Source organism: Rattus norvegicus, chromosome 6 (assembly GCF_021556685.1).
Source record: "Rattus norvegicus strain SHRSP/BbbUtx chromosome 6, alternate assembly SHRSP_T2T, whole genome shotgun sequence".
NCBI lineage: Eukaryota > Metazoa > Chordata > Mammalia > Rodentia > Muridae > Rattus > Rattus norvegicus.
In genome coordinates this window covers 40076453-40098045 of record NC_141539.1, presented here as the reverse complement: position 1 = coordinate 40098045, position 21593 = coordinate 40076453, and the positions used below count along the sequence as shown (strand labels likewise).

Below are 21593 nucleotides of genomic sequence, written 5' to 3'. Positions count from 1 at the left end.
GAAGAGCAGTCAATGCTCTCAACCACCAAGCCATCTCTCCAGCCTCAGTATCTGTGTTTTCTGATGGTCTTAGGTGACTCCTGTGAAAGGGTTGTTCAATACCCTCTCCAAAGGGGTTATAACCCAAAAGTTGAGAACCACTGATGTGGGAGACAAGCCTCTGAGAAGGCCTGTAAGGGATGAGATAGACTAAGTTAATTCAGATGGCAAAACCCATCTTAATGCTTAACCACTCAGTTGGCTGGCATCCTGGACTGAATAGAAAGGAGAAAGGGAGCTGAGCACCAGCACCCATCACCTTCTGCTTCCTGCCTGTGAATCCATTTTGCTGCCTCACACACATGCCACTATGCTTTCCCAATCATGAAGGACTTCTCTTCAAACTGTAAGGCAAAATAAACCTTTCTTTCCTTAAGTTGCTTTGGTCAGGTAGCTTATTACAGCCATGAAAGAAGTAACTAACATTACATCTATCTGTTTATGGATTGTCAGTCTGTCTGTCCGTCCGTCCGTCCGTCCGTCCATCCATCCATCCATCCATCTATCATCTATCTATCTATCTATCTATCTATCTATCTATCTATCTATCTATCTATCTATCTATGTATCTATCAACCAATGTCTATCTGTCTAACATTATTCATCTAACAATCAACTATCTGTCTGTCTCTCTGTCTATTTATCTCTCTATAAAAATAACTCATACTGCTAGAAAGCAGCAGATTGAGATTGACATACCAGCCGACTGGTTTCAGTACCTTACTCCCATGACTTTGCATCCAATGCCTACCCCATCAGGTTGGGGATGCTTTTACTCCTCTGTAGTTCTGATTTCCTCATTTGCAGATTGGGACTAACAATGATAACATTTATCTCGCATAATGCAATGTTCAGCCAAGTAATTTATGCAGTGCTTGGCACAAAGTAAGCAATGTATAGATAGGCCTTTAAGAAAAGCTGTTCAGTGACAGACCCTGTTAGAGGCTACCTGCATTCATTTATTGAGATGTCTACTTTGTAGACATTTTGTCACTTTAAACAAACAGTTGTGTGGTGATAAAAAGGCCTGTAAATTATTCCCTTACTCACTCAGGGAGATAAAGTTGGTTTGTTTTAGGGACAAGAGCCTGGTATACAGCAAGCCATCAGCAGAAGAGGCAGAATGGTGTCTCTGCTGTTCTGTGCTTTCCTTTTCCTGAGCCTGGGTTTTTGTGGGCTCTGGCCTCACTTACTCTGCTCTGTACTCATTCATATACGTGTGTATGTGTGTGTGCATGCACATTTGTATGGCTGCACAGTTGTATGTAGGTGCATGTGCACACGTGTGGTGCTTAGAGATCACCTTTGGGTGTCATTTCTCAGGCACTGTCCTTGGTCTGGAATTCACCAGCTGTGTTAGGCTGGCTGACTGAAGTGTACAGAAGATAATTTGGTAACTTGGAGGTTGTCTCCAGGCCATGAATGTCTTTGGTTTGGCTCACAATCTTTTAAAAACATGAGCAATGACCGTTTCCAATGTTTAAAAAAATTACAAAAACAAGACTTGTGAGTGTTCCTGATAAATTGGATGATGTAGGCTCCCGAGACCCATGGGTGAGCTCAGCTTTTTGGATAAGCTAGCGTGTGTTTGCTTCTCATAGTGGTCAGGGCTTCTCCTACTTTCACTGTGGGCCTTGTCCTGGTCCCTGAAGGCATTTAATTTGTGGTCTGAGATTTAAAACTTGAGCAGAGGAGGTGGGATTTCCTAGGGACTTAGAAATGTCAGAGAGTGGGAGGAACAGTAAAGAATGGTGTTAGTGGTAGGGAATGGCAGGGTCTGGGGAATTCCAGAGTGAAAAATGCCACTGTCCTGTAAAGCACATAGACTGGGAAGCATCTTTGTAGGGTGGTAGTAGAGGAGCAAGGGCTGGGTGTAGAAACTAACTTTGGAGAGCTGTGCTGGGGAGCTCGGGGAGCGGTTTAGCTCGTGAAGTGTTTGCTGAGCAAGCACAAGGTCATGAGTTCGAACTCCAGAACCCATGTATAAAATAGATGGGTGTAGTAGTGCACAGTTGTAATCTCAGCCCTGGGGAGGCAGAGACGGGCAGATTCTTAGACTCACTAGTCAGCAGGCCTAGCTGAATTGTTCAGTTCCTTGTTTAATAAGAAATACTATAACAAAAAAATAAGATGATAGTGACTGAAGCCATCAAAGCCAAGGTTAACTCCTGACCATATATCTATATCTATATCTACATCTGGTAAATACACATAAAATATATGTATATGTAAATTTATATATACACGTACATGTACGTGTATGTGTGAACACCACACACATATATGTATATATACACATACATGTACACACACAGCCATGTTGCATTGAAGCATTCAGGGAGGTTTTAGTGTCCTTGTGTGTGTGTGTGTGTGTGTGTGTGTGTGTGTGTGTGTGTGTGTGTGTGTGTGTTTCATAGCTGAAGGGCTTGAGAGCATCTTCATCAGGAGGTTTGTGATGGATATCATTTAGTACTTTGTCTGTCCTTACAGAGGACTACGTCCAGGTCCTTGTGCATGCTCGGCCAGCACTCCACCCTGAGCCATGCCCTCAGCCTTTGACTGTGTTTTATAAGAAACTGGAGGAGTCCAATCTTAGCAGGCTTTAGTGGATTATTCCTAAAGAAGCAGTAGTTGCTATTAAAACCAACCCTTTCTGGAGACGGAATGGGACGAGGTGCTTTTGTGTTCCTTAGATGCCGGCTCTTCTGTGTCAGGTCTTCCCTTGGCAACACAAGTTTACTGTGGTGAGCTTTAAAATACTGTCTTACGTTTTCATCATCTGTGGGTTCTATGACGTCCTGGCCGGGCAGTGATTTATTACCAGTGCCACGAATCCAAACGCTGCTCATTTCCATCCATCATGAGCCAGGCAGCTTCTGTGTGTTGAGTGCATCAACCCCAGGTCCACTTCGACTTCAAAATGCCCAGTCTGATTTTATTGGTTTTATTGCCTACTACTGAGTTTGTATTTTTTATAATACACTTGATTCCGTGACGTTTGCTTATATGTGTGTGCGTGTGGTGTGTTTGTGTGTGTGTGTGCGTGTGGTGTGTTTGTGTGTGTGTGCGTGTGGTGTGTTTGTGTGTGTGTGTGTGTGTGTGGCAGCTGAGTTGTCTTCGATGAAGGGAAAATGTATTTCCTCTCTGCAGTACCTGATAAATAAGCTTTTTTTTCTTTTTACTTGAAGTGTGGATCATAATTTCCAAAGCACATTGGTGATGATTTTTCCCCCTTTCTCTCATTTAAGGTAATGGCCAAGAGAATGTTAATGTGGAATGGCAGTCACTCATGGCCAAGCTGTGAGAAAAGTGCAAGTTAATAAAAAAGTTTGTCAGTTGAGTCTTCAAATAGTTTTAAGAATCTATGTGACAGGTGAGTTGGAAGGCACTTGAAATATTGTATGTGCAGTAGAGTGCAAATTCCAATAAACAAGACACATAGAAAACACACACACACACATACACTTATCATTAGGGTTTAAATATATCGTATACTTAATTTTGTTTCTCTGTCTCTCTTTCTCTCTTGCTCTGTCTCTGTCTCTCTGTCTCTCTCTGTCTCTCTCTGCCTCTCTGTCTCTGTCTCTCTGTCTGTCTCTGTCTCTCTCTCTCTGTCTCTCTCCCCCTCTACACACACACACACACACACACACATTTTTTGGGAGTCGTGGTAGTACAGAGTATCCAGGTCCTTCTGCATTCTTGGTCAGCACTCTTTATAGGATATCCTATATTTAATTTAATTTCTAAGTAGGATATAAATATATCCTATATTTGAACCTTGATGGGACCTTTCTCAGCTTATGCTGTGACTAGAGCATCCTTGGAGGAGATCAGCTACTGCAGAGGCCCTGAGGTAGCCCACACCTCCCTGGCAGGGATAGGATGATCAGGAAGCCTTGTGAGTAAGATCTTGTGAGGAGCTAAAAGCAAACAAAGAGAAGAGCATGAGGAACTTTGAATTCGGCTTTACGATGGCAGGATGACAAACTTTAAGATGGAGGGTGACACATAGCAGTCAGATGTGACTTACCAATCAGATTCCAGAATTCACAACCTCCTTTTTTTTTTTTTTTTTTTTTGTGGTGCCAGAGGCCCTTGTGGTGATTAAAGAAGCAATGGGCCATTTTTCAGAACAGTATGACAGTATGTTTTTAATTCTCTCAGACTTTTGCTGCAATTTTCCCTTCTCCCACCCCCTCTCTAGCAATCTCCCTCCCCTCCCATCAGAGAAGTCAGAGAAGAGCAGTTCTTCCAAGGACGTCGACCAAACACAGAACATAACCTTGTAGCATAAGAAGCTACCATAAGACCAGGCACATACCGTCCCATCAAGGCTGGATGGGGCAGTAACCCACTAGAAGGAAAGGGGGCCCGCAAGTAGGGAAAAGAGTTAGGGCTAACTCCTGCTCCCACTGTCAGAGCAGTGTTTTTAAATACAAAACAAAACGTGAAACAGAAAAGCCACGGGATGGAAAGGACTCCTACCATACTGAAATGCACTTATCAAAGTATTAAATTGAACTTATGATTAAGAAATATATACATTCCTTTATTGGGTCATTAAAGAAGACTTAGGAGTAAGTATGTGATTTCTGCGAATTCAAAGCAGTTGTGAGTCTAAGAGGCATTTGTGGCTCCTGCAGCAACTCTTACTGGGACCAGGGATTATGTAGACCTTTTGTTGCGGCTGCCATATTGGTGCTACTACCCCGAGCCTGTTTTGATGGAATGAATCACTCAGTATCAGCTGGAGTTAGGAAAGGTCAAGATAGATGGTTTCTAAGATTCCTCTGCGGTGCCCTGAGCTGCCTTTTGTGGAGAGAGGGGACTGTGGAAGGATGCATTCCTGCAATGGCTTCATTTTCCTGTTCTTGCTTGCATGTTATAGTTCTCCTAGAAGTCACTGATGGCTATCTGAGATCCCCTGAGTTGCCCAAGAGTACCTTTATTCTAGACATCCAAGGAGCAGCATCAACGCCTGGAAACTTTTGCCATTTCTTACTAGTTTAATATGGATAGAGAATTTTGGAGGGCTGAAGTATCGGCCACTCATTTCAGGGGTGTACGTATGGCTATAGGTAATCCAGATCCCTCTCCCTGGAACATCCTTCTTCCTAGGCCTCAAAAAGGGTGACCTGTACAGGTGGAGTTCTTGGACATTTTAAGAGGAAAGGTTATGTACGCCAGTGTCTTGACTTCATAAGCTATGTCTTGGCTGAACTCCATGCTTCCTTACTCTTCGTACCCAGCAGAGGGTTTCCTCTTCTTTTATTTGCCATGGGCTTCCTACATTTGGAACTACCTTCCATCCTGTGTCCTTTGCCTGATCACAACTGCTGTGTCTCTGAAGGTTTGGCTCTATTGCTTCTACTCATATATATCTCTACTCTTATTGCAGGGACTATCTCTCCTCTGAACTGACCACCTTCTACTGCACTTCCTTATTTACCTGTGTGCTCTGTAATATACTCTATGAGCTCTGGGGTCAAACTCCATATTGCCTCTTTCCCTCTGTCTTCCCAGGTAGCCCTTGGGTAAAGCAGCATCCAGTGAGTTAAAGCAGCTCACAATTCTATCAGGACACAGGGGCACCCAGATGAAGAGTCTACCACTGGTTAGTCTGTAAGTTCGCCTCGGGCTGTAAATCTCCCTCATGTTTGTCTCTTCCTTCCTGCTCAACTACTGACCCAGGCTGCCTGTGCACTTTTATATTTCCTTGCTGATGTAACTGTTTCCTAAGTATTTTATAAGACTTAACACACTTCAAGAAATTTATACAACATTGACAAATTCAAAGTCAAAAGCAAGACTCAGCCAAATTCTATCATCCAGAAAAAACGCACACATCATTTCAATGTATATTATTACAGATTTTTTTCCCCCTCTACAATCAACACAGGTATATCTTGCAAAGCAGGACCAAACCATACAGTGTATTCTAATTGTCTTACTTTCCAACTAAGCCTATTGTATTAGTGGTTAGGAGCATGACTTTAGGGAATTCCTTAAGTTGAAATCATGGAGCCATCACAGAGTAGTAGTTGTTGACTCTTGGCCTGAGTTTGTAGCTCAATTAGTAGAGTACTTCTCCAGTAGGCACAGTCCTGGGTTCAATCCCAAGCATGGGATAAGCCTGGTGTGGTGGTGGTGCGTGTCTGTAACATTAGCACTCTAGTGCTAGCCAGGAGAATCAGAAGTTGGAAGCTGCACAGGGAGCGAGCTTTCTTTCTTTCTTTCTTTCTTTCTTTCTTTCTTTCTTTCTTTCTTTCTTTCTCTCTCTCTCTCTCTCTCTCTCTCTCTCTCTCTCTCTTTCTTTCTTCCTTCCTTTCTTTCAGTAGTCATTGACTCAAGAGAGGTAGTAATGTCATTGCTCATCAGTTTTCCCTTCTGTAAAATGAACACAAAAACCCCATTCATTACCCATAGGCCTTGTTACATACATCCCTGTAATGCCAGCATTTGGGAGGCTGAGATAGGAACATCACAAGTTCGAGACCAGACTGGAATTCAGAGTGGGCTGAAGACCTTCCAAGGTTAGACACAGAGATCCTAATTCAGGAAACCTAGAAAATAAACTCAAAACCAAGACAGGGACATAACTGAGCCCAGACATGGAAGTCCTCAGAGCAGGGCTCAGGTCCGACAAGATCCCAGAGGTTACTACACTTCTCTTCGTGTGTGTATCTGGTGCAGACAATTCCACTCCATGGCTATCTCTAGGCTATGTAGTGTCTCTCCATTGATGAACATTTAGGTGGTGTTTGTCATAAACTTATGAGGAATTAATGATGCATGGGACACCTTCCTCCATGCATCTTTAACACATTTGTGATTTTATTTCCTCAGGATACTAGGAAAGTATACTATATACTATACTGTGAAAGGTGAGCCTTTTGGTTATGATGACGTCGGAAATGCTTTCCAGTTTACAATCTGCTGTTCCCTTTGTGTTAAACTGTTCTGCATCCTGCACTGCTGCTGCTGGCCTTTTCTTTGTCCCTTCATTAGTGCTTCAGCACAGTGGGTTGTCATTCCTATCACGGAAAGGGAGAGAGAGATGAGGTTAGGAATTGGCTGTGCACGATCTCAGGCCCCCAATTGGGCTAATTTACCTTCCTGCCTGCAGTAGGAACCTTTTTCTTCAGCCACCCTGGGCAAAGTTGATTACATCAAGGTAGGATAGTTCCTTCCTGGGGCCAGTAGAAAAGTGACAGTCACATGGACTATTCAGAGTGACTTGAGAGCTCTGTTAGTACTCAGGATGACTTACTCGGGTCAGTGGCTGTGTGATGCGCTTCTCTATGTGGGGCACACCTCCCTAGGCAGCTTCTGCCCTGGTTGTCTCTGCTTTGGTGTCATAGATTGTCTTGGGGAGGTGACTCAGCTGCAAGCCTGCTGCTCTCTTATCCCACTGGGGAGGTTGTCTGGAAACACAGAACTGGAGGAGAGGAAGGTAGTGTTTGGTTACAAATGCCCCAGGCCGTAGGGATTTCTGGGGATGCTTTTACATCCACTCGCTGCAGATACTCCAGAGAGAAACAGAACTTCCACCGATCTCTCCGCTATAAATCAGAGACTTCGCGTTAGAAAGCACTAACCAGGGCTTTCAATGAAAACCAGAACATCTATAAATTTATGTTTAATCCTTGAATATATTAGAACTCGAGAAGCTTTCATTTTCCTTCTGGGGTCGATTGAAATTAAAAAAATATGTGACTGTAAGAATTTTTTATATGAAGGCAGTTGTTGAAATTTGATAATTTGGAGGAAGAATGTAGTTCAGGGATACTGGTAGCACCCACTGTCAGCATCAACTGGAAGGTGTATTCTTCTGATAGCTTTGGATTATAGGATTTAAATATCAGTACAACTCTTCTAGCGCAGTAAATCCAATTATGGAAGCCTGATTGTGTTATTTTAGTATTATTGGAGCAAAACACTGGATGAAAATTCTCATTAGTTAAGCAAGACACAGACAGGATAGAATTTCATCTTCCATTATTATGCCTATAATTTTATTACGCTAGGGTTTTATTAAGGATTGGTGTGTGATTGACGAGTAGTGACAAGGCCATGAAACTGACATCCATTTGCATTTTTTCCCTTCAGGACATTAATTGAGGTTCTACATGGTGAGAGCTTTGACTTGGAGTGGGTGTATTCAGCAGGAGCAATATTATTGAAGAAAGCAGGCTATGTATTTGAAGCCACATAAATACACATGCATGGTATGTCATCCTAGGAAACACAAGGCAGACTCTCATAGAGAAAAAAACGCTATCCTTATAATCGAGTCATATGAAACATACTTTGAGATCTAACATGTTGGACTTCTTTGTGCATGTTTGCTACGTGTGTGTTCATGTGTGTGTGCACATGTACACACATTTATATGTGTGTGTGTGTACGTTTATGTGCCCATGTATGAATACACGAAAGAGGGTATAAGTCAATGTGAGATGCTATCCTTAACCACTCTCTAGCCTAGTTTTTGAGATTGGCTTTCTCAGTGAGCCTGGAGCTTACCTATTTCGCTAGACAGGCTGGCCTGTGACTTCCAGGAATCTGCTTATCTTAGCCTCCTCATGGCTAGGCTTATAGGTATATGTCATTTTTGACTGACTGGCTTTAATATGAATGTGTGGGATCTAAACTCGGGTCCTCATGCTCGTGTGGCAAGTACATTACTTCCTAAGCCACCTTCCCAGCTTCCCTAGAGTTGCTTTTGACGTTTCGTATTTTTAAAGTTTTTGTTGGCTGATATCATGGCATGAAATGCCAAGCCTGATTCTAAAAAAATAAATATTCAAGGACAATTCCTTCCCAAGCAAAATGACAGGGTCTGGAGACATTTGAAAGACTCTCTTTCTGGGTTTTATTAATTTGTGTGTGTGTGTGTGTGTGTGTGTGTGTGTGTGTGTGTAATACATATGTCATGATGTGCTTAGGACGGTCAGAGAACAACCTGTGGGAACTGGTTCTCTCCTTGTGCGGTTCCCAGGCCTTGATGACAAGCATCTTTAGCTGTTGAGCTATCTTGCCATCTCTGGAAAGCTTTCTGATTGTCATAACCTTGTTATTTAGTAAATGGGGTCTATCAATACCGCTAAATATTTCACTCCCACAAGAAACAATCATCCCACCCTATAGAAACAGTGGTGCCAAGGTGGAGACATCTGCTGTGGAAGTTTGTAAGGCCAAGATGTCTCCAGGGAAGTTGTCTAGATCAGGAGTCTTCTTATGTGCCATTTTCCAGGGTCCTCATCACAGATAAAGGCTAGCTGTGTAACTTCAAAAACTCATTTTCTGGCATCAAAAACCTGATCAAATTCTGCTGGCTAGTTTTATGTCAATTTGACATAAACTAGAGTCATACCTCCATAAGATCCAGGTGTAAGGCATTTTCTTCATTAGTGATTGATTGGGGAGGACCCAGATCATTGTGGGTTATATCATCCTGGGGTAGTGGTCCTGGTTCTATGTCAAATCAAGCTGAGCAAGCCAAGATGGGCAATCAGTAAGCAGCACTCCTCTATGGCCTCTGCATCAACTCCTGCCTTCTGATTCCTGCCTTGTTTGAGTTCCTGTCCTGACTTTTTTGGTGATGAATTATGATGTAGAAGTATGCCAAATAAACCCTTTACTCTCTGACTTGCTCACGGTCACAGTGTTTCATCACAGTAACAGGCACCCTAATTAAGACACTGACATATCACAACTCACAGGAAACTGTAAATAAGCCACTTTCCACTTTTAAAAGTTCCATACATCGGCAAATCACAAGGGCAGAGCATATATTGGCTCCATAGTTTATGTGTTAACTGTTCACAAGGTACGTGGGTCTCTAGTCACCAGGAAGTGCCTCTTTGAGCTTGGAGTCAGTGCAAGGGAGGTTTCGAGGGTGCTTAAGAGTACAGAGCCTCTGAAGGTTTGACATTCTACTCTGGCCTTGAGGTGCTCCACCATCGGGGTAGAGTGAGCTGACTGTCTGGGATGAGATTATTTCATTTACCCAGTGCTGGCATAAGTCCTGGCAGCCATTTTGTCCTTCCCAGTTTCCTCCTCCTCTTCTGCCTCTGACCAGCTGCCTTTCATTATCTGTATTGATTTTTTTCTCTAATTTACTCTTTAATTTTGTTGACTTGGGAGAGAGGAATTGGTTTGAACAAAATGTGTGAAGCCCCACTGTATGACAGGAATAATTAATACGAAAGTGGATGGTGGGATGCTGTACCTAACTGGTGGCTTTCATCAGAAGAATATGGCATGACAATGACGGGGACGTCCAGAATTCTGTGTAGGTACAGAGGACAGTAGCCAGTCCTGCAATGTCACAAGGAGTATTATCTTTGATTTACTAGGCACAGGTTTACAGTTTTAGAGATCACTGCATAACTATGGCGAGAGCCAAGGGAAGCAGGTTACAACTCATTCCATTCCCCTAGGCCTCCGGCTTGTGTACGTCAGGTGTCTGGGTGATGGAAGAGTCTACTGTGCCATCCACTCCTCACCTTTCCCACTCGATAATGGAGGTAGTCATTCTGGACGTTTTGAATGCTGACCTCACCAGACAATATAGCCAGGCTGGAGGAAATGGCAAAGACAATTTAATTACCAGAAAGAGGAGTTCTGCAGGAGGAAGCAGGTCTTGAGGGAACATGATCCCCAACCTCCCAACCCCCCCCCCCAAGGGTTGGGCTAAATCACAAAGCCAGAGACCTGTTCAGTGCTAAACCATTCCTGATGATCCCATTGGTTGAATAGATCACCGGACCACCTTGGCAGGCCTATATAGAAACAAACATTGTGTGGGGTTGTTGAGCGGGGAGGGGAGCACTTTGGATACCCCCACTTCCTTCCCCTACGTCTGGTGTTTTGGGTTAGGTCTTGCCTACCTTTCTCAATCCTTCCTCAACATTTCCCGATGGAGACCGGAGGTACCTTGATTTCCACAGTAAGTAAGACCACACAGACCATTTTGAACCTTGGCACTGGAACTTTTGGGGTATAGAACAGTGGGTAGATAATGTCTCTGGGTCAGGATATCCTATTTCTAAAATAGGAATACTATTTTCCACATGCACTAGTTAAAGGCTAAGGTATTTGTAAACATTACACAAATGGGCCTAGAAATGGTGTGTGTGTGTCTCATAAAATGGTAGCTATCTTTTTTTTTTCTTGAGTTATTTAGAACACAAATAATCATAGAGTGGTGTGGATTGGTATAAATTCATAATGACTATTCATTGGTATTACACTTGTTTTCAATATCCAGGGATTAGGGTGTGTGTGTGTGTGTGTGTGTGTGTGTGTGTGTGTGTGTGCATGTGTGTGCATGCAGGGGGACCAGAATACCACTTTGGGTGTCATCTAGAGAAACACAGTCTACTTCTTTTGAGGCAGAGTCTTTTATTGCCTAGAAGCTTGCTATTTCCGTTAGACTGGTTGACCATTGGTCTTCAGGGATCTTCCCATCTCAGCCTGCTTGAATTAGAAAGGTGTGACACCACATGCTGCGTTTTTACATGGTCTCTAGGGACCAAACTGAAGTCCTCATGTTTTTGATGCAAATGCTTTACCAACTAAGACATCTCCCTAGTTCCCATCGTTTGATAGTGATCAAGGTGACTGAAAATCTAGTAAGGTACACACATTCTGAGTGTAGGTGGCAGTGAGGAAGCTGCTTGGTTTGAGATATCATTTATTTATGACATATTGACCGAAAGCCTCCCTGGGTACAGGTTTCTGTGGAAAGGATACACTTGGCTAACCTTACTGTGTTTCCCTGGGTCAGCCCTGGCTACTCTGTGATGAGCCAAAGGAATGAACTTCTAATCAAGAGCCCAAGTACTTCTTCTCTTCCTTCTGTATTGAACACGGTGGTGCTAAAGCTGCTCGGGGTTAAATTAGTTCCCAGCCACGTTAACCTTACTTTCTTTTAAACTGTCCTGTAGTTTGAAAGGTACCTGAGAAGATCCATTAGGCACAGTAGTGTGTCTGCCTTTGCCTGGCAAATGTCGAAGATGCTTCTGGGAGGCACTGAAGAGAAGGAGGGAGAGGAAGAAGGGGAGGCCAGAGGAGTACACAGGAGCCTTTAACTGTCTGAAATCTGGTTATTCATCCTTATAAGGGATTTCTCTGCTTTTCCACTAAGAGTTCCACCTGGGAATTTCAGTTTGGATGGACCTGTCCTTCACTTGTGGACCATCCTCATGACCCAGGTCTGTTAGAAGGGGGAAATTCACACCAACAGAGTGTCAGGATGAGTTCTGTCCCTGTTGGGACAAACTTGTAAACTTTGTTCCCATGGGATTCTGCCTGTACTGCCCCCGGGGTTATTGTTCAGACATGTTTGTTTTCATGTGTTTGCTTGGCTTAGGAGCTGTGAGGGTGTTGGAGAGGCTGTTGGTGTGTCATGTGAGATCCCAGGGCCTTAGAAGGTCTTCAACCGCACTGAGTATATGTTTAATGACTGAGGTAGCCACAGGTGTTTCTTGCTTCTCTTTGGCGCAACACCAATAATTTCTTTTTCTCCATGACTACTCCCTCCTCCTTTTGGACTTACTCTTGATTGGAAAAAATATCAATGGTTAGGTGCCTGGATGCCATCATAGACCTACATCCATCCATGTTACTTGGTTGAGATTTTTTATTTTGTTTTGTTTTGACATAAATTTGCCTCCCTACACCCATCCTCATGTCCTCATGTTGTCAAAGACTCTACATTAGTACCTGAAATCATCTCTGCACTGTGACATATAGCAATGTGCAAATAAAGAGGAATTGAATTTGACTGGCTCTTGAAATTTATTGATCTCAAATTGTAGCAGTGAAATTAATTCTATTAGACCGGTAACCCCTATAAATTTGCCTCTGAAATGGATTAAAGTATATTCACTTAGAAAATCCTCAATGGATTGGCTAGGAGAATAGCTCTTTTATAAAGCAGCTGTGGGAATTGAGTAAAGTCCAGTGCCCAGTGTATCAGCTTAACATTCAGTGTCTCGTGGCCTGTGACAGAGGTGATGCTCCAGATATTTCATAGACATGAAATTCAATGAGTTCTTAATCCTATCCATGAGTTCAGGTGGAGTGATGGTACCATATTGGGAAAAGACCAGTTCCTTCACAAAACTTGCATGGAACTTAAAGGCTGGTGTCTAATCAGTAAAAAAATGTCCAGAACACTGAGTGGGTGATAGAAGATGTTGGTTTTGTTTCCACCAGGGAGTGACAACTTGACTGGTGCTTTCCTCTGTAGGTGAACTTCACTTTGTAGCATCTGCTTTGACTCGCACAACCAGAGGACCACATCCTTCTCTTCTTTGAGCCACTAAATGCCGATGCGCACTCCACACTCCAGCAAGGGAAGATGGGAGGAGCTTCTTGGATGACGATGGATGGTCCACTGTGCAGGATGAGGGCAGGCTGTGTGACATCGCCACCACGAGGGTAAGAGTCATCTTTCCGTGTCATTTTCTCAGATGGTCATTGTTATCAGAGCAAGAGAAAAATATAATAGGGTGATAAAGAGGAAAGCGACAGATGGCAATTTTGGGGGAAGTTCTTCTGATTGTAAAATCTGATGGGCAGTTGAAACAAAAAGAGTTTAGGTCTGGAGGGTTAGATTAGAGTCGTGTCATATCATAAGCCACCTTTAGCAAGTTCTGGGGTGTGGTTGGAGATATATTGTGCATGAAGTCTTGGATTTGATTCCTTTCACAGCATAAACATCAGTCATGGTGGCACACTCCCAGTACATGAGAACAGAGGCAAGAAGAATAGAAGTTCTGTTATGCCTGGGTGCTTAGTTAGTCAGAAGCCAGTCTGGGCCATATGAGGTCCCATCTCAGTGACTGAAACCAGAAAAAAAAATTTGTGTGGTATACATTCTTTCCCTGACTCTCCATTTTTTCTTTTTCTTTTTCTCTTTATTCCTTTTCTTTTCTTTTTAACATTTACCATTTATACTTGTAGGAGCAACACTACTGTTTTTTCAGTAAGAGTCCTTTTATGTCTAGCTTAATATTAATGCCACCAAACTAGAATTGTCAAAAGACTGGCTTAGTGTACAAAGCTTAAGTCCAAGTGGATCAAGGACCTCCACATCAAACCTGATACACTCAAACTAATAGAAGAAAAACTAGGGAAGCATCTGGAACACATGGGCACTGGAAAAAATTTCCTGAACAAAACACCAATGGCTTATGCTCTAAGATCAAGAATCGACAAATGGGATCTCATAAAACTGCAAAGCTTCTGTAAGGCAAAGGACACCGTGGTTAGGACAAATCGGCAACCAACAGATTGGGAAAAGATCTTTACCAATCCTACAACAGATAGAGGCCTTATATCCAAAATATACAAAGAACTCAAGAAGTTAGACTGCAGGGAGACAAATAACCCTATTAAAAAATGGGGTTCAGAGCTAAACAAAGAATTCACAGCTGAGGAATGCTGAATGGCTGAGAAACACCTAAAGAAATGTTCAACATCTTTAGTCATAAGGGAAATGCAAATCAAAACAACCCTGAGATTTCACCTCACACCAGTGAGAATGGCTAAGATCAAAAACTCAGGTGACAGCAGATGCTGGCGAGGATGCGGAGAAAGAGGAACACTCCTCCATTGTTGGTGGGATTGCAGACTGGTACAACCATTCTGGAAATCAGTCTGGAGGATCCTCAGAAAATTGGACATTGAACTGCCTGAGGATCCAGCTATACCTCTCTTGGGCATATACCCAAAAGATGCCCCAACATATAAAAAAGACACGTGCTCCACTATGTTCATCGCAGCCTTATTTATAATAGCCAGAAGCTGGAAAGAACCCAGATGCCCTTCAACAGAGGAATGGATACAGAAAATATGGTACATCTACACAATGGAATATTACTCAGCTATCAAAAACAACGGCTTTATGAAATTCGTAGGCAAATGGTTGGAACTGGAAAATATCATCCTGAGTGAGCTAACCCAAACACAGAAAGACATACATGGTATGTACTCACTGATAAGTGGCTATTAGCCCAAATGCTTGAATTACCCTAGATGCCTAGAACAAATGAAACTCAAGACGGATGATCAAAATGTGAATGCTTCACTCCTTCTCTAAAAGGGGAACAAGAATACCCTTGGCAGGGAAGAGAGAGGCAAAGATTAAAACAGAGACTGAAGGAACACCCATTCAGAGCCTGCCCCACATGTGGCCCATACATATACAGTCATCCAATTAGACAAGATGGATGAAGCAAAGAAGTGCAGACCGACAGGAGCCGGATGTAGATCGCTCCTGAGAGACACAGCCAGAATACAGCAAATACAGAGGCGAGTGCCAGCAGCAAACCCCTGAACTGAGAATAGGACCCCCGTTGAAGGAATTAGAGAAAGAACTGGAAGAGCTTGAAGGGGCTCGAGACCCCATATGTACAACAATGCCAAGCAACCAGAGCTTCCAGGGACTAAGCCACTACCTAAAGACTATGCATGGACTGACCCTGGACTCTGACCTCATAGGTAGCAATGAGTATCCTAGTAAGAGCACCAGTGGAAGGGGAAGCCCTGGGTCCTGCTAAGACTGAACCCCCAGTGAACTAGACTGTTGGGGGGAGGGCGGCAATGGGGGGATGGTTGGGAGGGGAACACCCATAAGGAAGGGGAGGGGGGAGGGGGATGTTTGCCCGGAAACCAAAGAATTATTATTACGTATTAAATAAATTAAAAAAAAAAGAAAAAAAAAGAATGGCATGAATATAGTAGAAACAAACACACAATGATATAAACAATAAGAAAAACTACATGTCTGTCATCTGAAGGGCTCTTCCAGCAGCTTCCTGAGACAGATGCATATATTTAAACAACCCTTGGACTGAGGTCCGGGAATCCTATGGATGAATTAGGAGAAGAATTAAGAAGCTGAAAGAGATGATAATCCCATAGGAAGAACAACATAACTAACCCCGTATCTCCCAGAGCCTAGGCCACCAACCAAAGAGCATACACGGTCTGTTTCCCAACCCATATGTAGCAAAGGACTGCCTTTTCTGGTCTCAGTGGGAGAGGATGCGCCTAATCCTTTATAGACTTGATGCTTCAGGGAAGGTCAATGTGTGGGCAGAAGGTGGGAAGATGAGGGTAGGGGTGGGAGTGTAAGGGAGTCAGAGGTGAGAGCAACCTATAGAGTTAAAGGGAGGCACGGTGGGGTGAAGAACTCTTGGAGGGAGTACCGGGAAGGGGTCAAGATTTGGAATGTAAATAAATAGAACACGTTTAGGCACAGGACAAATGAATAACAAATTCTATTTATAGGTCTTCTTCATATTATTTGGAAAAACAAAACTTATTTCCAGAGCAATCCAGTAAAGAAAAAAAAATCTGCTCTGTTCTTTTTATGGTCAAAAAATTCATCCAGTATAAGTCAAACAATTATCAGTATGTCATATATCAATTAATATTATTTTTAAAAGGTTTTGGTTGAAATGCTTTGCACTTGTTGGCAAAGATCATAAATAAAGTGTTCATATGTAGTGGTTAATATAGGTTCCCCAGTTTTTCCAAATTGAGATGAGTAGTATCTATAATATGTCTTTTTTTTTGCAGCAGCTAGTCCTTGCCATCTTGCTAAGTCAAGCTCAGATGTGTCAGAACTTACAAGTTTCATCTCATATAATTGCTCTCCTATCCTAAGCTTTGTTTCCTATATGAGAATTAAAATTCCTTTTTGGTGCCATAGCTACAGCTGTTCCTAGAAGCAGTGTGAATTTTAAAGCATTAGCATCCATCACCACAGAGACAAGAGATTCTTTTCTCTGAATTTCTTACCTTAAAAATTTCTCTCACAATTGCCCAATACATTCTAACCCCCACATTTACCCCTACCTTAACCAAAGCGATCAAAGTTTTATCAACAACAGAGGTAGTCATTGGCAGCCAAACCATCTCTATATATCACCAAAGTTTCTAGAACATAAACATTTTGGTGGAAAGAACTAACCATCTCTTACTTAAGAAGGTCTTTTATAACTTCATTTGTGCATCCATTTCAAGTATTTATTCTGTTTGGTTTGGTTTTTACAACAGAGTCTTTATACAGTTTATATCTCTAACTTCTTTATGATTCATAGCCTCTTATATGAGTGCTTTGATTAGAATCATATATAGTAACACCTGCTTGGATCTCTTCCAAGTATTTTTCAGTGACCGCTTTATTTGTAGAGTCACATGTGAGGACATCAATCTCTACTTCATAAATTATATTTTTAGTATTTCCAGAATTATACAACATCATATTTAAAATGACCATTCAGCGATATCTTTAATGATTTCCACTTGAGAGAACTTAATATTTGAGAAACATTTTGAGACATTTCACTTTAGTTCCATAACTGTTACACATTATCTTCTCTCACTGCCTTCAGGGTAGCTGAACAAATGAATCTAGAGGCTGTCCCACTATGAGAATATTTAACTGCAATATAGCCTGTGGACAGAACATATTGTCCAACATGTCACCCAGAGCTGTTAATAGACTTTTTAAAGCTCAAGAATCTCATGACCTTCCACAGGTGTGTGGATGATTATGGAAACTCTTTTTTTTTTTTTTTTTTTTTTTTTTTTTTTTTTACTGGCTGGCTTCTTGCTTTATTCTCTGGCTAAGTAGCTTTTTTTTTTTTTTTTTTTTTTTTTATTAACTTGAGTATTTCTTATATACATTTCGAGTGTTATTCCCTTTCCCGGTTTCCGGGCAAACATCCCCCCCTCCCCTTCCTTATGGGTGTTCCCCTCCCAACCCTCCCCCCATTACCGCCCTCCCCCCATAGACTAGTTCACTGGGGGTTCAGTCTTAGCAGGACCCAGGGCTTCCCCTTCCACTGGTGCTCTTACTAGGATATTCATTGCTACCTATGGGGTCAGAGTCCAGGGTCAGTCCATGTATAGTCTTTAGGTAGTGGCTTAGTCTCTGGAAGCTATGGTTGCTTGGCATTGTTGTACTTTTGGGGTCTCGAGCCCCTTCAAGCTCTTCCAGTTCTTTCTCTGATTGATTATGGAAACTCTTATAATGTTAATGGCTAAGAAATAATGACAGTTGGATGAAAAGTGTTAGCATGACTTCCTATGCCTTATTCACAAGAACAGGAAAATATGTTCTTAAATAAATTATACTTTTCTACTTTTTTAAGATATAACCTTTACTCAGAACCCCTATATTAAGCAAAAGTGAGTTTCAGGGAGGTCACGCACTTGACCATTACAGTAGAAATTATGAGGAATTTAGATGAAAAGTTGTTATAAAGCCTTTTTGAATTAGGATTGACAAGAATTCTTAGACAAATAGCAGAAATCAATAGCCATGAAATGAACATGTATAATGGGCTTCATAAATATCAATACATTCTCATCAAAATAAACTGATAAGAAAATGAATAAGCAATCTACACACCTGGAGAAAACTTTATCAAAACAAACATCTATAATATCTATTTTTAATTCATTAAGAAGAGAACCAAATAAAATGGGTGAAAGATTTGAAAAGTCATTTCAGAAGAGAAGACGAATGAATGATAATTAACTACAAAAAAAGGAGGCTCACAGTCACACATGAGCTGTGATGGAAAATTTGATTAAAATTCCAGTATTATCAGTGCTTATGCACCAGTAGGAATAGATGAAGCCTAAGAAGATCAAATCTGCAAAGAGAACGAGGCCTAAGAACAACCAAATACAGGTCATGAATGAATTAAACAATATATTCTCTTTTTCCAGAGCCTACATTATTAAAAACATCAAAACTAAGATGTATAATTTCAATCAATATATACAGCAAGCTAAATTTGAATATTCTTCACAGAGAGATTCAGACAAGACTGTTTAGATGTGCTTTATTACTGATAACTTAAAATAGTGAATGTGGTAGAAGCACATATGTATCAATGTAAATGTGTAAAATGGTGGCATTTTTATATACTGAATTCTATTAAATAATAAACATGGAAATGTTTATGAAAATAAAAAAAAAAAAGACTGGCTTAGGCCACAGTGTAGCCAGAAGCACATTTTGGTAGAGTCATATAATGTTTAAAGTCCAGTTGGTCAGCCCAGATATCCCACATACAAATCAGTTTTGTTTTTTTCCAAAAATACTGATAAGTTTATCCTTCAACCCCCTAAAGCCCCGAGGTGCTCTGTGTTCTCTTACTGATGAACTGTGGAGAATGCACCGCAGTCCCCAACTGTCCCTTTATTTCCTTGACTTTACTGTTTGGCCATTGTTAGACCATGCCTGATCTAGGTCTTTCAAATGCTATCATTTTTTTTGGCAAATGGCAATAGCTTTTGTTAATTCAAAACCAGTGTCTTTTACCAGACAGGGACCAGTGGTTGTCAAAAGAGGCTATGGCCGTAGAGAGGATGGATGAATGCATGCTATGGATGAGGTAGACATCCAACATCTGCAGAGTAAGGATCAAGTACAGGAGTACTTGACAAATCTTGCTATAAAGTGGACACAATGGGTTGTTGGAGAAGGTGAGCAGAGCCAGAGAGTTCTAGAAGAGGAGCTGCGAACTTGACCCAGTATATTCAAATTCTCCAAAACTCCCTCCCCCGAGTGCCAGAACTATTGTTACAGACATCTGTATGAGCATCCCTCCATGCAACATGGCTCAGGTGGAAAAGTGATTGTCCCTCACATGCAGAATGTAGACAATAATGTGTGTATGTACATAGCAAATACATATGTGTATGCACAAGATAACATGTAGAAGAGAGAGCAAGAAAGACTAAATATTAGGGGATGAGGTGATGGGTACAATTATGAAAGGGTATATTACCTGTTTTTCTAGTTCTGATTTCATTATAGAGTTTATGGTTTTGGGGGTGGATAAGAGCATAAAATATATTGGACACTGAAAGTAAAATTTAATATGCAACACCACAGCTTCCATTTTCAAACCTGTGCTAATTGTGTAGAAGTTTCATTGAGTTGTATAATTTTGGGTCTGATTAATCTTGGTGTGTGATATTTTTAATTTATTTGCAAGTTGTTTTTATACTACAATGTATAAAATTAAAAAACAACAGTAACACAAAACAAAAAAACATAGCTCGTGTGGACAAGAGACGGGCTGTGTGCACAGGATTAGAAGCCCCTCCTGGGGTCAAGCTTACACCTTCCTCATTGAGAACACATCGTCTGTGATACTCAACCTTTTTATAAATAGGATAGCTTCCTGGCTACTTGGTTTACTAAGCCTGAACACAAACTGTTTTTTATGAACTATATAATAGTACAGAAATCCATGGGGTTCCAGAGAGGAGCAGACAGCCACACTAGTGCCTGGATCAAACACCCAATCCGGAAGGCTTTATGAAGTAACCATGTGTTGGCTCTGGGCCTGTCCTTGAGAACACAGAAACATAAAGCAGGAATAGAAAACTCTGATATACATAATTGTACTAGTCAGAGGGAGAAAGAATAAAGACAGGAACAGGGCCAGAGAGGGGAAGGGCAATTATATTAATCTCTTAATAAACATTTAATGTTTCCAAGGTTTTTTTTTTGTTTGTTTTGTTTTGTTTTTGTTTTTCACTTGTATTTGATCCTCAAGGCAGGGTAACAACTCATTCTATGTTTGAAGAGTCTCCCGACTCAAGGTCCTGTAGCCGAGAAGAGACAATATAAAGTCAGGTTTTCTGAGACCTTGCCTTTCCCCTTGCTGGTTACCTTTGTAGTTCAGCTCGAATTAGGGGACTTGGTGAGAGCTACTTTGCTCCTGGCTACAATAAACTATCTGGCTAAAGCAACGTAAAGAAGAAAATATTTAGTCTGTCCCATGGCTTGAGGTATGGTCTATCATGGTTGGGGTGGCATGATGTCAGGGGTATGAGGTGTCTGGTTACAGTGTGCCAGCTGTCAGGAAGCAGAGTGAAGTCATTCCTGGTACTTATCCGCCTTTATTCTGACGTCTAGTCCAAGGAATGGCACCACCCACATTCCGAGGTGTGTCTTCCCACCCCAATGAATCCAATCCAGAAACTTCTCCATGGATAGACTCAGAGGCTTGTCTCTTTAGTGATTCAAGATCCTTTCAGATCGACAGTCAGTATTAACCAGCATAGGGTCACAGTGGGATCTTTTTGTCTAGGCAAACGTTTTTCAATTGCTCACTAGTGTCCAGGTTCCGTGTCAATTTCAGGGCATAAAGGGTTGAAATATAGCATAAGTAAAAGCACTTACTACAGTGGGTTGCCTCAAAAACCTGTTTAGTAAAATTTTCTCAGAGGGTCATGCTATGTGGCCCTAGCTGGCCTTGACTTTGCAGTATTTCTGCCGTAGCCTCCCACATTTTAGGAATGCCGGTGTGACCCCTTATGCCTGGTTTCTTAAATCATTATTGGTGGAGATTTTAACACATACAAATGTAGAATGATGCATTAAATTCCTATGTAGCCAGTTCCCAGCTCTGACAGTGACTAGCATATGGTCAATGTTGTTGTCGTCCCCATCTGGTTTTAGAAGTCAATCCCAAATGCAATATAATATTATCTATAAA

At 41.7% G+C, this 21593-nt stretch overlaps 1 protein-coding gene across 3 annotated transcripts in view; it reads left to right on the top strand.

Moving 5' to 3' along the window:
• Positions 1–21593, top strand: part of Kcns3 (potassium voltage-gated channel, modifier subfamily S, member 3) — a 56588-nt gene that overhangs the window by 14174 nt on the left and 20821 nt on the right. For 2 of the 3 annotated variants that reach the window (NM_031778.3, NM_001389230.1), the window contains 1 exon segment: positions 13304–13494. The gene's annotated coding sequence lies outside the window, so the exon portion shown is untranslated. 3 annotated transcript variants of the gene reach the window in all.